At 41.9% G+C, this 17,548-nt stretch overlaps 2 long non-coding RNA genes across 2 annotated transcripts; both read left to right on the forward strand.

The window, feature by feature from the left end:
• Positions 1 to 2,540: 2,540 nt before the first annotated feature.
• On the forward strand, positions 2,541 to 14,424 carry LOC138161703 (uncharacterized). Its single transcript, XR_011168442.1, has 3 exons — positions 2,541 to 2,695; positions 2,903 to 3,014; positions 12,200 to 14,424. It is a non-coding gene; the product is annotated as an uncharacterized lncRNA (long non-coding RNA).
• A 293-nt stretch (positions 14,425 to 14,717) lies between these two features.
• LOC138161704 (uncharacterized) lies at positions 14,718 to 16,547 on the forward strand. The gene is made up of 2 exons (XR_011168443.1): positions 14,718 to 14,858; positions 15,332 to 16,547. It is a non-coding gene; the product is annotated as an uncharacterized lncRNA (long non-coding RNA).
• Positions 16,548 to 17,548: the final 1,001 nt, after the last annotated feature.

Here is a 17,548-nt window from a genome sequence, read left to right on the forward strand (position 1 = left end):
AGTGAAACTGAATTAAGAAGGTACCGTTGTAATTGAAAGGGCTAGGAAAGGAAACTAGATTACTCATTAGTTACTCAACATCAGTCACTTGCTAATTATGTAATAAGACAAATGAATTTTTTAAAGGTATATGAACTTCCAAAAGCAGATAACCAATTAGACTCTGAATAAGATGAGGTGCAGGGACAGAAAGTACCTACGTGATTTGTTTCCTGATTGTCCCTAGAAATTCAACCCACCTCAGTGCTCAGCACAGTACAGTGTGTGAAGAAAACTCATTAGGTGAATCAGAATGCATGGTGGCATTGACCATACAATGAAAACACCCAAGTCCAATCCAAAAGATTACAGAGTAATGAAACCTTTTGCACTCAAGCACAAAAATCCATTTATTCTCTCACCACAACAAGGATCATTCACTCTTTCACTAGAAGGAAATGTTAAGGCAAGAAGTCATCTCTACTGTACAATAGACACTTGACATGGCGATGAAACCAGCATGCTTATTATATTCACAGGTTGAAGGAGATGGCAAGGTTCCAAGGCTTTCAGATTTCTTCTAGAAGAGTAATGATGGAGGTTTTATGCTCATAGGATTACTGACTTAAAACAGAGGGAAACTTAGAGGCCACCAAACCAAATCTCCTCATCTTACAAATGAGGAAACGGAGGCAGACAGAAGTTAGGGAACTTATTCAGGGTCACACAGCCAAGAAGGATGTGAACTCAGGATTCCTACCTGCAGGTACAGTGTTCTACCATTGCTGTTAATGGTAGGAGTGGTGTCTGTGGCCAGAGTGGGGTGGGGGGATCAATTTAATTCAGTTCTATAAATATTTATAACTTAATATGTACCAGATCCTAAAGGTACAGAGACAAAAATAAAATGGTGCCTTCTTCTAAGGAGCTAATGGTCTTCTTGGCAGATACATGTATATAAGTAAATTATATACAAACTATTATGTAGTATTTTCAGGAGGAAAATCTAGGGAGATCAAGAAAGGTACCTTGTATATATGCTGGGGGCAAGGGTGGAGGGAGATCATTTGAAATATGTGGGACTATAATTGCATTCCTTTTTTTCTTTTCTTTTGCTGTTTTTGGAAGGCAATTGGGGTTAAGTGACTTGCCCAAGGTCACACAGCTAGTTTTGTGTAAGTGTCTGAGGCTGGATTTGAACTCAGGTCCTCCTGACTCCAGGGCCGGTGCTCTATTCACTGCACCATCTAGCCGCCCCTGAATTCTTTTTTTTATATCACTTTCCCACTAATTCATTCCTACCCTTCCCCCCAAATAAAAGACTTTCCTTTTATGTGGCTGACTGATGGCCAAGGAATAAATGCGTAATTGGGGGGAAGAAGGAAGGATCATCCCATGGAGCCAAGCTCACCCTTTAGGACTAGAGCCCGTGAGTTTGCTTATTGTAACACTTTTCTCCCTTTTTAAGAGATGTCCAGAGAAACATCTAGTGTTCCTTTAGGAATCATTAGTCTCAAGAATATGCCGCAGGTGTCCTGGGGATCCCAGCATTAGCTCATAAGCTAATGGAGGAGACAAGATGCAAAGAACCGTATACATATGAACAAGATACCTACAGGATAAATTGTTGGTAATCTCGTTGGGGAGGCACCACTGTTATGGAAGACAAAGACAGGTCCCACTCTCCCAAGGGAGAGATGCCCTTTCTTTTCTGCCCCAACTCAGGGAGATGGTGTCTGTGTCCAGGAGCTCCTGATGCTATCTTCCTGAGACCCCAACACCTACTCTCTGGTTACCACTTCTGCGGTCTTAAGTCTTAGCTGTAACATTGGTCCTTGGAGTCAACCAGATGTGGTGGGATTCTAGTAACCCCAAGCCTGTTGGGCTGCCTGAAATTCTCACCATTAGAGTCATTCATTATGTCTAGAGAAGGTCTATTCCATATAAAAATATCACCTGCTAATACTTCAATATATCATGCACCCCTGATTTCTTCTCTCTGAGCAGTCCTTCCAATTGACACAGATTGCAAACCCCACCCTTCTACCTTAGCAGAAAATTTAGTGAGTTGTTATGCTTCTCTCTCCCCTCAAAATCATTGCCTATTAGCTAGTGCTGCTGCTTAGCTCAGTCCAGATATCTAGTCCATTGCCTGTGTTCTTATTATTTGGGAATAATAACATATTGCCATAAAATGCATTTGTGGTTATATTGATTTATAATTTATAAGGCACTTTCTTCAGATTTAAACTTAGGATCATAGAGGGACTTTACAGGCCATCTGCTCCAATGCTCTCATTTTACAGATGAGAAAACTGAGACCCAAGGACACATAGGCAGTAGGAATCAGAAGTAGGATTTGAATGCAGGGCTGGTGACTTCAGAGATAGTATACTTTCTGCCATAACAGGCTATTTCCTCACAACAGCCCTGTGAGCTAGGTAGTACAAATCTTATTATTCCTATTTGACAGATGAGAAGGCTGAGACTCAAAATGATTAAATGACTTCCTATGGTCGCATGGCTAGGAGGGAGAAAGAGATTACGCATTAAATCCTCACCATTAATTCACATGGAAGCACAGAGAAAGTTGCGAGACTCTCTAGCAGTCATCATAGAAAGCCTTGAAGAAGGCTCTTTGCACACGATCAGTACGTTATGATAAGTCAAGAAAGATGTGTGGGAAAAGATGGGAACGTCAACAGGCTGATCACAGGTGGGACACTTTACTTGGGATGTCCTGGGAAGCCAAGTCACTGTGAGCTTGAGGAGAGAGTAAGAAGCTGGGATAAGAGAGAGAGGGTGGTGGCTGAGCCAAGTCATTCTGATTTAATGATGTTTCATAGGACTGGAAGGGGGTGGGTGGTGAAGGCGGTGGTGAAATCAATCTTGGTCACACCCTTTGCTTTCCCTCTCCTTGCAGGAAAGCTCCCTCCTCCAAGTCAGGGTGAGACATCTTAGCCTCTTATACATAGGCTGGGGAACTGGGCACAATAGGCAGAAAAAAAGAAGATCAGAATACACCTCTGACCAAGGTGGGTAAAATGTACAAAGGGACGAGTGCATTTTGATTTTTTTTTATAAGACAGCACAGGTTTCATGTCCTATGCAGTTATAGAATTCTAACAGCAAAGGACTTTTGATCAGATCTGGACAGTTGATGGGGTGCAATGTAATTTGTAAGCATACTTTTATACTGCTTACACACACATACAAGACAAACATTAGCAACACATGCTACAGCTTCATCTGAAAATGAAATGGTAAAGGGAAGAAATTGAAATTAAAATTCAGCAAAAAGAAAAAAAAATGCACCGGACAATAGGGAGGTGAGATGATGAAAGGTGATATCAAATTATAGGCTTAGTATGAGTGTATTTTGAAAATGAAAAAATGTTCTACATAAGTGATGAAAAGGATGATGTTGCCATCCAGGATGGTGAGGTTTGGTGGTGTTGTGGTGGTGTGGAAGAAGTCAAAATCAGTATGATCCAGGGGAGGGTCTGAGACTCTGCACAAGTTAACAACCTTCCTGACCTAGGAAGCTAGGTATCCTGGTGGATTGAGCAGTGGTCTTGGAGTCAAGAAGGTCTGAGTTTGAATCTACCCTCAGGCACTTACTATGTGACCCTGGGCAAGTCATTTAACCTCTATTTCCTTCAGTTACCTCAGTCACAGGGGTGATAATAAGCACCTTCCTCACAGGGTTGTTGTGAGAATCAAGTGCAATGATATTTATAAAGCACTTAGCACAAAGTCTGGTATACAGTAGGGGCTTAGTAAAGACTTCACGCCATCACAAGATCCCTTGCAGCTCTAAATCTATGACCCTAAGACCTCCAAATGACTTAAATGGGCCAATTCCACTCCATTTCTTGAATCTGAATGCCCCCAGGAATCATGTTCATGTCTCATCCCTTTTCCTGAAACTCTCAAAAATCCCACCAAAATCATTCAAGGAGATGGGCTACTTCTTTACTTGAATACCCTTGGGCCTAGCTTTTATTAACAGGATGAAGTGTAAGCCTCAAGAGAAAATGAAGATTGTCTGAGCTTAGCTAGTCAATGATCCCTTTTGGATTCTTGGAGTCTCTTTATGGGCCTGTGAACCATTTACCTTCAGATATGACTAATGCTTGATTAGTATTAGACTTGTGTTGGTCTCCATTGTCAGGGTGAATGATTCATTTAAATCTTTATTCCAAAATACCACTACTAAAGGGTATTAGTTTTGGGGGTGGGGAGTGTTAAGACAGGTCTGTTTTTTTTAATTTCATCTTGAGCAGTGGACAACTAACGTTGACTTTAATTGATGTAAAATTCCTTCTGCCTTCTCCTTTTTTCTCTTTTCCTGCTTCTCCCCTCCCCTATAAGAGGAAAAACTGGATTATTTCAACATTCCTTGTTGTTGATGCTACTTACAAATGCTAATCAACAGCTCATAGTTTGCTTCGTAGATAGATTGGCAAACAAGGAACATTAGGGATTCTTAAGCCAATTATAACCTGCCACAGATGTCTCCCAATCTAACTTACGTAGGCATTATGGGATCACAGACCTAGCTGCAGTTGGTTGTCAGCTAGGAAAGAGGAATCAGAAATCGGCTTCTGGATGAAGTGGTGGGAAAAGGAATTTGGATGGTGTTTCCTCATTGGTAAAAGGCAGTCTCCTCCCTTATCTCCACGAATACCCTCAAGTCACAGAATGCTTCTAGATACCTACTAATTTGGATGACAGAGACAGAATCCCACCCTACGAAAGGATGGACCCAAACTAATCAGAAAAAATTTAATAGAAATTAATGTAAGGTCTTTCACTTGGTTTCAAGGAGTCTGTAGCACAAGTACCAGGTGGCTAATCGTACTTATCTGAAAAGAAATTGTCTTGTTTTAGTGGATCGTAAGGTGAGTCAATTACACAAAATGGCAGCCAAAAGAATTAACATGATTATGTTGTGCTTTCTCCCCCTCCCTAATGCAAGGTGAAGCAGGGCTGGGGCTTGGTGGGGGATAAAGAGAAGATGGGAAATGCCATGTTAAAGTCAGAGAGAGGGAAATTGGGTGGTGCTACTCCTTGATGGGGCTGAATAAAGAGCCCAATAACCTGTCTCTACAATGAGCTATCAGAATTAGTCAGAGGTTCCCTGGAAGGAACGGGGACAACCAAGAATAGAAAAAGCTCTATGTTCCCAGTTTTGTTGACTCCCTAGTACCAATGCCCAGGACTGAGCCATGATCCTGGATCCGTGTGTTTTTACCTAAAGACTGGCCCTACCTGAGCCTTGAGTTGAACATTGGGTGGAAAATCCTTTGTACCTGGAAGGGAAGAGTACACAAATTCAAAATGTGGGTTTCTGAGGCCTGCTAGGTTCCGATAAATCCTACGCATACTATTTGGGGACTGCCAGAGGTCTGGGAGAGGGTAAGCAGCAGAACTCAAGTCTGATCTATTATTCATCGTTTTCTTCTTATTATGTACGCTTTATTGGTTATTTGTTCTTCTGAGGGACAACTGCATTATGTTAGAGTGACATGACTGGGGCTCATTTACTCTATCGGGCTCAAAGAGGAGGTAGGGAAGCCCATTGGTGGGGGCTCAGAGCTTCTTGCTGAGTGGGGAAATCTACAAATCCACACACCCTTTGATAATCACACAGCAGACTTTTGGACACAGATCTCTGCAGACAGAAGTCTTTGGAGACTAGCTGTGTGGGCTCCTGGGAAACGTAATCCAGAACATCACCTCTTCTGTACAGGGAGAGACTGAGACTAATTGGAGTTATAAATGGAGTATCACTGCCAGAGTTCTGACTTGTTGCTTTCAGTTTCAGAAAGTGAGATTTTGATCACTCTCATTTCAAATGCAGCTGGAGAGAGGAGCTCCAGCAGGCAATTTTGTGATGCAAGTCTAGAAATTGGGTCGAGGTGGTTCACCTGCCAAGGAGTCGGCTGTCTGAACTCCAGGTGCCACGGCTGTTTCTGCTTTCAGTGGCCACAGTGGGATGTCTGAGGGACCCTGAATGTTGGCTGCTCACTTTCCACTCAGGAGACTGTGAAGTATGTCTCCCCTCCCCACTAACTCCAGCCCTGTCTGAGAGGGCAGCAGCCAATTCCAAAACTTACTGTTATTTTCTCAAGTTGCTTCTGCCATTGCTGAAATCGTTTGCATTTTCTGGCTAGATAAAATCCTATTGACCATCACTGTTTTTAATTTGTGAAGGCTGTTATTTGTGAAAAGGGAGGGAGCTTCCAAAGAGAGGATCAGCAAATGCTTGTGGTACATAGAGATAAAACAAGACACAGGTTTGAACCTCGGTCTAAAGTGCCAGGTTTTTTCCTGGCTGGGGTTTTGATTAAAATGAGAAAGAATCTTATGGATATTGATTTCTAAATTTTGTGTAAAATAAACAAAAATTGTATGTAAAAGGGGTTGGTGAACAGGACTGATGTGGAGGAGGCTGAGGATTGTACTTTGTAAAAGACATAGATGGTAAGGAGGACCTGAAAGTTGGGTGGGCCAATGAACAGGCTGCTAGTTTGTACCCTTCCTCAATTCCAACTCCTCCAATATGTGTCACCTCCTTTGTTGTCAGTCACAGCGGGGCTCCCAGAGTAGCCTGAAGGGGAAGCTGTGGACACTCCCAACATGGTGGGATTCATTCTCCACTAACCCTCTGACTGACAATTCCAACCTTTTGTAGAAAGGAGAGGAGACTTTGAGAAAGTAGGATGCCTGCCCCAAAGATGACCAGATAATTGCTTCTCCAGGGCCACGTTTGAACTCACAAAATCAATGGCAGGCCATTAAGAAGGAAATCTCAAACAGTGCAAAATGGCTCTGGAGAAAAGGGATATTTCATCACTCAGGCTCCGCATTTTCCTTCCCTCTCCCACAAACTCCTGAAAGCATCTCAGAGGGAAATTTGTCTGCTCTTTGTCTTTCTGTTCAGATGTATACAGGAATTTGAGGTGAAAAGGACCTTCTGAGTGACAGAGACTAGCTCCCTCATTTTACAGAGGAGGACACTGAGGCCTGGAGAAGTCACACCTCACTCCAGGTCACAGAGGCAGGATTTGAACCCATGTTTTCCAACTCCAAATCTAGGGCTCATTTGATTGCTCCAGACTGTTTCTCCGAGTGAAACAAGATTTTAAAACCCAGGTTTCTTTCAGAATTCTTTTGGTCTGATTGGAGCAACAATGAAATCGCCTTTGGGTCTCAATCTCTGATTCTCTGCCCTAATATTTCCTCCCTTTAGCAAAGTTTCAGCACATCCATATTGTTTCATTCACTGTCTTGTGAATGTTTATCCCAGGATAAACTTCCCCTTCTTGGGTCTTGACTTCCCTTTATATGTTCTCTCCACAAGTTAGAATGTAAGCTTCTTGAGGGCAAGGGCTGTCTCACTTTTATATTTGTGTCCCCCACACTCAACATAGAACTTTGCACATATACATGCATAATAAATGATTTTCATTCATTGCTTCATTCTTAACTCATCTCCAGGAGAGCTCTAGGTAAGGGGTACGCAACCTATGACCTCTGGGCCACATGTGGCCTTCTAGGTCCTTGGGTGCAGCCTTTTGATTGAGTCCAAGTTTTATAGAACAAATCCTTTTATTAAGGGGATTCATTCTGTGAAGTTTCGATTTAGTCAAAGGGTATTGAGGACTTAGAAGGTCACGTGTGGCCTGGAGTTCCGAAGATTCCACGCCCCTGGACTAGATATGGCAAAACAATGGCTAAAGGGAGAGATTGAAGGGTTATTTCCCAGTAAAAACTCATGCCTTTTAACTAGTGCCTTCCACAGACAGCAGCTCTACTCTTTGGCTTGTTAGGCCACAGCATGTTGGTGGAGTAGGTGTTTGGAGCCAGCTCTCTGTCATATGGAGTGGGCCACTGTTTATGGCACCTGGGAGGAAGGATCTTGTTTGGGAAGATGGTGTCCTTTTTTCACCGAGGAATTCTGAAGGGAGCACTTTAGAAAAATTGAAGTGCAAAATATTCTCCAAGAATTTTGTATTTTTAAGAACTGGAAATTGGATGAACTGTTTCAACTGTAGTAATATAAAAAATTGCAACATTTACTCAAACTTTTTTTTTCTAAGGAAGGAAGATTATGAATACATAATGAAAGTGAACTGAAACCACTGGTGCAGACAAAGAGGAAGGAGCTGGTGGGGGTGGGAAGGACGGAAACAGTCCTGCTTTCCCCTCTCACATTTGGTGGCTGATGTGACCCAGAGGAAACCAAAGTGGTGACTTTACCTGAAATGACAGCATAAGGAGGGGTTTGGGTTGTTTTTCTGCTTTAAAATGGGTTTTCTTTAGTTGGCCTTGAGGATGCCACTTTCAGAGGTTTGTTGACCTGCCCAAAGAAGGGGCTTCCTAAAGGGGGATTTGAACCAGGGACTTTCTGATTCCAAGTCCCCCCACTATATCTATCATCTACTTCATGCTGTCTTCCCAAATAGAGGTTAAAAGACCATTTATTAAGTATGTTTCCATGGAATTTTGTCAAGGTTATTATTCCACATCTGGTACAAGTGACCACTCAGAGACGCCTTTTATTAAGATTATATTCCAATACTATCAGGTAGAAGAGATTCTCAAGAGGGTTTAAAAATAGTTCAGAGGGTAAAAGCAGATAAAAGGTGCCTGAAAGAAGGCTAAGTAAAAAGCAGGTGTTGGAGAAGCAGGGCACCAAGATGAAGAAACTGAGGCTGACTTGTTCAGGGTCCCATGACCATGAAGCATCTAAAACGTCTACATGCAGTCAGAGAAGGGTTTCCTAGGGCCTTCATCAAGTCCTGAAAACTACTTGGAGAATCCTCTGGCCCAAAGAACCCACAGCTGGGTCCTGGATCGATCCAGCTGGGGACAGAATTAACCTCAGCTGGCTTTGGTCAGCCTCTTGCTTGCAACACTCTGGGGGGAATACTCATACCTCCCCAATTCCACTAATATCCTGGCCCACAATAGGTTTTTTGGTCATATATAGGCAGTATTATATGACTGCTAGGGTCCCTTACAATTCTGAGATTATTTATTCATAATGAAAGGAAAGGGTGACTTGTATTCAATTTAGTATGCTATATATACCTATATTTTCCTTAAAATGTCAGGGACATAAGGGAATGGGACATGCAATGGATGAATTTTGATGGGAAGAGAGACATGAAGAAGGGTGATTGGGAGGGGTGGTGGGTAAAAATTTGGTAAAATAGTATTACTTGAGAACATGGTCTTATGATGTAGGGCTGCCCCTCAGCAGCACTTACACAGCATGAAGGAAGTAGGTGACATGGGGAAGATTAAAACATGTCAACTCTGAGAAAAGTTCCTAAAGGGACAGTGGGGGTAGACAAAGATAAACTTTGATTACTTCAAAATGTTAAATGATTCTTAAGTCAGGCATGCCAACAGACCCTGAGACTAAAAAATATTTAGACTGGGTCTAAAAGAATGTAAGGACTGAAAAATACCAAAGTTTATGTTACTCTTGTGATTCTTTAGAAAAGTAACTAATGGATCAAAGCTGGGGGCAGATGGGCTCTGAAGAGGGCTTGGGAAGCCTCATGAGATTTTGATTTCTTCCTTCCTAGAGGCTGGGTCCCCTAGTAGAACATATGCCCCTTGAAGGCAGGGGTCAGTTTCCAGTTTCCTTGTTCTTAGTAGAGAGCCTAGAATGTGGTTCGTTCTTGATAAATGCTGCCTTGATTGGAGATCTGGGTAGCCAGTTGGGGGTGTTGTTATCTCTCCATCTGCAGAAAGTTGGGACTAGATCAGGGCTAAGGTTCTTTCCAGTTCTAGAGTTTTATGATTCTCTAACCATCTCAGTGATCACAGACAACATTGGAAAGATACAGAAAGTTTCAGACTTATAAAGTCAGACATTTAGACATCAGAATAGAAAGAGACAATCTAGACATCAGAATAGCCAGGCTTGAATCTTAATTCCACCATTAAGTAGTAACTCATTTCCTTACTCTAGGTTTAAATTTCCTCATCTCTATCTAACCACCAGAGGGAATGTCCTCCAGCTCCCAGTCTTAAAATGGCATCTACACAGTCGGAACTCTCCAGTTCTGACCAGTGGCACATGCTAGAGGCTCTCCCTTCCCCCTGGGGTTAGGCTTTGCCCTGTGTGTGAGAATCTGCTCACCATAGCCTCTCAGACTAAAATGGCTACTTTCTGCTCTGCTCATGGTTTGTGGCTATCCAGTCTCACAGTCTAGGGGTATTTGTTTGGGGGATTCATGTGTACTCTGTAAGGCTTATGAAATTATGCCCCCAAGTTACTAAATTGTGCATACCTTTTGACCCAACTAAACCACTCCTAGGTCTATGACTCAAAGAAGTCAAAAAAAGAAGAAAAGGATCCACATGCACCAAAATGTTTATAGTAGCTCTTTTTGTATTGGCAAAGATCTGGAAACAAAGGGGGCGGGGAGAGGGGTTGCACATCAACTGGAGAATGATTGAACAGGTTATGGTATATGAATGTAATAAAATACTATTGAGCTGTAAGATATTAGAAAGGGATGGTTTCAGAGAAACCTAAGATCTGCATGAACTGCTGCAGGGTAAAGTGAATGGAACCAGGAGAACAATTTATGTAATAACAACAATATTGTAAAGACAAACAACACTGAAAGCTTAAGAACTCTATTCAACGCAATGATTCATCTTGATTTCAGAGTTTGGGGTTTGTTTTTGCTTTTTCTTTTTTTTTGATGAAGCATGCTGACAGAGAGGTGACGGTCTCAAAATGAAGAATAAAACATACGTTTTGGCCATGGTAAATGTGGGGATTTGTTTTACTTAAGTATGCAGATTTATTACAAGGGTTTTTGGTTTTGTTTGTTGTTCAATGGGGGAAGATGGGCCAGAGAGAAAATAAATCTTTATTAGTTTATAAGAAATTAAAATGAAAAAGAAAAGAACAAGGAAAATATGAGCTCTCCCTCTCTTTGACTCTGCCCAACTTGAACTGAGAGGCAGAAAGTTGTGTGACCCTGGGCAAGTGACTTAAGGGCCTCAGTTGCACATTTGTAAAATGGTAGTGGTGAGGGGTGAAGTGGGAGGTGGACTAGTTCTGAGTTTATAATCCTATGAGCAAATATGCCTAGTGTCTTTGACAGGGAAAATTGATTCTCTCTCTTTCAAGTTGTACATGTAATAACCAAGTGGGATTAACATTAATGGCCATTAAGATTTATGTAAGTGGCACTAAGGGTCACTCTGACCTTGGATTTGGGGCCCAAGGTTGATGCCTTCTTTTACTTGGATGCTTGACTCATTTGACCCAAAGGAGAGTGAACTTGGCCTCACAACCAGAGATCTCATTGAGAAATTTAAGAGTGAATCCAAAAAGACCTTTTGTATACATGTCATTCCCAGCAGCTATTTTTGGATTCTCTATTGAACATTAATGATGCCTTTTCTCTGGTGTGCTCTCTTTAAAAGGAACTTCAAAGGGGAATACATATTGCTGTGTAACAATTGGTCCTTTTCTTAACCCCAGCATGAGTGTCTGTAATGTTATGCACAGGAGAGGGAGTTCCAAGGCCTTGTTAACAACAGGAAACAGTAATCAAGAACCGCCCTGTGCATGGATGATGGCTCTGACCGAGCCGGTCCCTCTAAATCAATCTTGTCAGCCATTTTATTTGTAAAGACAACATCTTGTCCTTGCAGGTAGGGACATGTCCTGTTGCCCTGCTTGTTCTTTGGAAAGTTAATACTACACCGTCATATGAGAACTCATTTGTATCCCAGATGTTATTTTTGAATACAGAAGTTGTTTCCGAGACCAAGACTTCAAGCTATTTGCTGAGGGAGGAGGCTATGGGATGTCCAAGGAGGAAAGGAAAAATTTAGAAAGCAATGAAACAACCAAGAAAACCTCTTTATTTAATGTAGGATAAGGAAGGGTGTGTGAATAAATGAATGTAATTCGACAAGGACTGACTATAGAAGGGCCATCATTCCACCTTATTCCTAAAAACTGTGCCTTTCCTAGCACAGCCCAAGATCACAGGAGCCTCTGGCCACCCCATGTGCTGCTGATTCACGTAGAGTTTGCAGTCCACTAAAACCCCTAGAAAATGTTCAGACTAGCGGCTATCTAATTAAGAATCCCCTCTCTTATACTTTTGATTTGTGATCCTCAAGTACAGGATGTGACATTTGTCCTTCTTGGATTTTGTCTTATTAGATTCAGTCCAATACTCCAGTCTGCCAAGATCTTTGGGAATTTGGACTATCATGCAGCGTGTTTCGTATTGTTCCCAGATTGGGAAAGCTGGATAATGAGCACACCTTCTATGCCTTTGTCCAAGGCAGTGATGAAAATATCGCACACCACAAGGCAGAGCTTAGATCCCTGGGGCAATCCACTGGCAACCTCCTGTTGTGCTGACATTGGACCATTAACGACTGCTATTTGGGTGCAGACATTCATCCCATTGTGTTATCTCACCACCATGACCTGAAAGCTCTGTTGGTCTTGTCTCTCTCTTCCCCAGAAGCCCCTGCTCCCATGTTTGGGGTTTGTTTTGCATACACACATGTATTGTTGCTGTTTAGTCATGTCTGACTCTTTGTGACTCCATCTGGGATTTTCTTGGCAAAGCTATGGGAGTGCTTTACTATTCCTTCTCCAGCTCATTTTCCAGATGAGGAAACTGAGGCAAACAGGGTTAAGTGACTTGTCCAGGGTCATACAGGGAGTAAGTGTCTGAGGATAGATTTAAACTTAGGAAAATGAGTCTTCCTGACTCCAGTCCTGGCACTCTCTCTACTTTGATATCTAGCTGCCTATACTACCTAGCTGCCTGGGGTTGGAACGCTAATCTTTGGGTCAATCAATGGTAAGTAACTGACAATTGATATTGGGGGAAAAACATGAGAATGGGATCTTGAGCCCATAGAATTAGAAAGACACCCCAACCTTCAGGAGTAGTCCTAGAACTCTCAGAGGAAGATGCAACATTGCTCTGGGAACCCCACTTAGGAATAATGACCCTTAGAACTTATTATATAGAGAATATTATGATAATACATAGTATAGTTATGATATATAGTACATATAGTATTATATATAGTATAATTATGATAAATGTAATGAGAAGATAATTCACCACAAGGGCTAGAGGAGAAATTTCTTCCCCTTCTCCATCTTGGCACAGGACCTGGTATATAGAAGGTGCTTAATAAATGTTTGCTGCTTGATTGTTTGGATTCTATTTCTATGTATCTATGGGCAGAGATGGGCAAGCACTATTGTATAACACAATGATTTTAATCACTCAGGTCCTAAGTTATTTTTCCCTAGATCAATGTTGTAGTTGCAGATTTCTTGTTTGGCTTTTGCTGTAATAAAGTCCAATAGTGTTGAAATACAGTTCATCCCTTGCCTGTTATTGATAACTCGCAAGCACCGTTTCTGGCCATGAGAATAGAATCCCAACTAGATTGGTACACCAGTAATCAGGTAGTGTACTTCCATTCTCAACTATGTCTGGTAAACAGTGGAATCCAGAATCTCCCTGGCAATGGAACGGAATCTTCCTGTACTCAAAAGGCCTAAGGAAGGCTAAGCACTGTCTCAGCCATTAACATCACCCAGCCTCAGATCATTCTAATTGTTCACAGGATGAATCAGTGGATGGAAAAGCCCTGGGGTCATATCATATTCTAAGGACCAATGCCGGATACCCAGGAGTCCTGGAGTATTTAATCTACTTTAAATCTAACTGTAAGCAGTTATGAGTCCTGGATGGACATTAGAATTGGCTGCATCCAGAGCTGGTGTAGATGCCTATTTCTACACGATCTTCTCACTCTCTTGTTGAAGCCAAAGAGGTCACTATACATTCTGATGGTTTCAAAGTTGCTATTGCTGGGAGCTCATTATGTATGTGACAAACAGTCTTCCACTTGTCATCACAAAGGGCTAGGGCACAAGACTCTTTTGGAAGGAATGAGGTGTCAGTGTCCAAGGCATTGTGACCAATGGAACACCCAGCTGTCAACAGACTTCCAGCTGTCATGTAGCTTCAACAAGGTCAAGTTTGACAAAGACATCCCATCCTCTCTCAACAACAACAAAGACTTTAATTAAAAATTTAAAAGCTAAAATGTAGCTTTATAAGAGGATACTGATATTATTATATCCAGAGATATGCATTGTACTGGTTTCTTACACACTAGAAATGTAGTAGCAGTATCTGAGTTTGAGTCAAATTCAGACCATGACAGTAACTCACATTTATACTGCACTGTAGGGTTTGATAATAATAACACTAAAAATAATAGCAACAACAATAATATTATGTTATCATTATAGCGATATTATTTACCATATTAACTGTACAATATTAATATAATATATAACTATTATTATATATTACAATATCATCACAATATATCATATTAACTATAATAGTAATCCAGTTAGCATTTCATAACACTTTATCTTTTCAAGGAACATTTATGAGTGACAAATTATGCTTACTACGTATCAAATGTCATGTTAAGGTCTGAGGATGAAAATATAAAACCAAGATATTCCCCACCTTCAAGGAGCTTTCATTCTAATTGGGACTGAGGCATCAAAAAGAAGGTGAATGGAACTATGGAGACATTCATTAAAATATCCTTTCCAGAAGAAAAGGTGGTTCAGATTTGATTACAATTCTCAGACAAAGACATGGAAGAGGAGTGAGTATGTACTTTCCTCTGAGCAAGCCTGTAAGACAGAGTATTATTGTTCCCACTTTGGAGATGAGAAAACCAAGGATGAGGCTGGGTACAGGAGACAGAGTAGAGCAGTCAGAACCCCAGCTCTGACACTTACGCCAGCGTGATCTTAGGTGAGATATTTGACTTTTCTGGGCCTCAGTTTTCTCTCTATAAAATAAGGGAGTTGGACTAGATGATTTCAAAGGACCCTTTCCATTTTAATCTTTGATCCTCTGGGGCTCAGGAAAATGCTTATATTAGCACAGCTAGTAAAAAACAACAACCCAAAACATCAGAATAGAGCCTGAACACCTAATCAAACATGGTGTCCTTGAGCCAATGACCCAGACTCACTATGGGGGGGGAGGGGTGGGGAGGAAGAGAAGCCCAGGTGATACAAGTGATGAATTAAGATTCTCTGACAATTCTCATGCCTTCAGGGAGTATCTGGAAAGGGAGCAGCTGATTACAATGATTATCCCCAGGAAGTGATAATAGCAGATGATATCGGAAATAAGTTTGCTCAGTCTTCTGTATAGAATAGCACAATTGACCTTCACAACCATTCTATAAAATGATTGCTATTATTGTCCTCATTTTACAGATGAAGAAACTGAGGCTGAGAGTGGTTCAGTGGTTTGCCCAGGTGTGATAGTAATGGCAATTAAAGATTCCCCTGTATTGGCTTGGTTTTCAAATTGATTGTATTAAAACCCAGAGCTTGTTAATCCCACCTGTGGGATGGACTTTTTGATGTGAAAAGAAAGTCCTGACTGGGAGGAGCTGGTGACGTAGATTTGGAGAGACAAGAGAGAGGCGGAAGTTCTTTTTGGAAGCAGCACCTCGTGTAGGGGGAGAGACTAAGAGATTGCTGGTGGCCGCTTTGAATTGCCCTGGACTTTTGAGACCTGCCCCCTGAGCTGCCAAGGACTGAGGAGACATGGCTGTTTTGCTGGTACTTTGTCTGTCTGTTTTGATGTTATTTTGCCAGATTTGTCCACTGGTGAAAGACTGTCCTGTTGAAGAAGTCCTGGAACCTGGCATTTGGTTAAGAAGGCCTGAGACTGTCCTGCAGACAGAGAGTGAATACTGTCCACTGGTGAGGGACAGTACTGTTGTTGCAGGGGTCTGGAGACTGTCCGGCAGACAGAATGAATACTGTCCACTGGTGAAGGACAGTGCTGTTGTTGCAGGGGTCTGGGAGCCTTTCTGTTGGTTCAGAAGCCCTGAAGAAGGATTTTCTTGTTGTATGTTTACAGAAATCCTGGGAGAGGGCTTTGCTAATGTGTTCAGGGGTTCTAGGACTGTTCTACAGACAGAGGATAAATTCATGAAGGGACTGGCAATGTATCTTATGGCCTTGCTAAGCCTTGTCTCTCCAGGAACTAAGATTGCTGAGAACTTGCCTCGTGTCAAGATGAAGAAAAGACCTCCATTTGGGTATTAAGTGCTGTGTTTAAACTTGATGTAACTCTGGGGTAGATTCAATTGTGATCCAGGGGTGGGGAACTTTTGACCTTTTTGTGTTCTATGGTTGAGCAAATGAATGTATTTTACTTATGTTTGGAAACTAATCTCCATTTGAGAAGAGGGGCTTCGTGGTGGACTTAATTAAGGTATAGCCTAGGGGTGGAGAAGTATTTGGAACAGAGACTTTGTAATTGATTGAATGATTGGAAGATCCTGGGGTGGGGTAGGCCTTGGAGATGATTTAATCACACTTAGTAAATGCTGTATTTTGAATGATGTCATGTTTTGATCTTCTCTGTTCTGGGTTTGTTACTGAATAAAATAGAGAGCACCTATGCTGGTATTTTGAACGTGGGAAGTTGCCTTTGCTTGGTATTACATTACACCAGGGTCACACACACAGCTAGGAAGTGTCCGAGGCATGATGTGAACCCACTTCTTCCTAACTCTCAGTCCGGTGCCCATCCTCTACAATGCTCAGAGGCCGGTGCACTGTGAAAGGGGAGATGTGCTAGACTGGTGGTGGAAAGTGTTAGATTGTGGTAGAAGAGCCAGAGTTTGAGGGGAGCCCTACATTACCTAGGAGAAGATTGAATAAGTATGGAAGAAAACAGAAAACATCTCTGTATCCCCAACACCCAGCTCAGGGCCTTGCATACAGTAGGGACTTAGTAAATGGTTGATTGATTGAAAAGAGGAATTAAGGAGGCAGTATGACCCAAGACTAGCTGCCTTAGGTTTCCTTTACCTCTCTTTTGTCAGGTGTTCTATGAGGGCTCATGGGGATTTGTCAGGTGTGTGACTTCCTTGCTAATAATGACAAGGATTTAAAAAAAAAATTTTTTTCTTTAATCTTCATTGGGAGAAAGAGGAGGGTCCCAGAAGAAAGAAGGTTGCTTTTGGGGGTGGATGAAATCATAATAACGCACGATGATGGAACAAGTCAACGGAACAAGTCAACGGTTGTTTTACTTCTGTTTTCTTTGCCCAGAAGAATGATGTTTAGATTGGAAAGGGACAAAACAAAAAATGACTAATAGGGAGTTGGTGCCCAAGATCAGAAGGCAGATAGAGAGCTCTTGGCTGCCCTGAATGAGTTCAGCTCACCTGGCCCAGTTGAACAACATCCCAGGAAACAGAAGGAGCTGGCAGATGTGGGGGCTGAACTACTGAAAGAACAGGGAAAATGGGGAGCCATTTGTTGAACTGCACTGGTGGAGGGAGTTTCCATCTTAGGAGGTCCTTATACTCTTGAAATCATACGTCTGGATGTCACCCTCAGCCAACCCCACCCCCTCTCCCAGTGGGTTGTACTAGATGGTCTTCCAAACTCATAGATATTGGGATTCTT

This window comes from Petaurus breviceps, unplaced genomic scaffold, assembly GCF_028583685.1.
Source record: "Petaurus breviceps papuanus isolate PSGF00001 unplaced genomic scaffold, PetGlider_PUasm1.0 185, whole genome shotgun sequence".
Classification (NCBI taxonomy): Eukaryota; Metazoa; Chordata; class Mammalia; order Diprotodontia; family Petauridae; genus Petaurus; species Petaurus breviceps.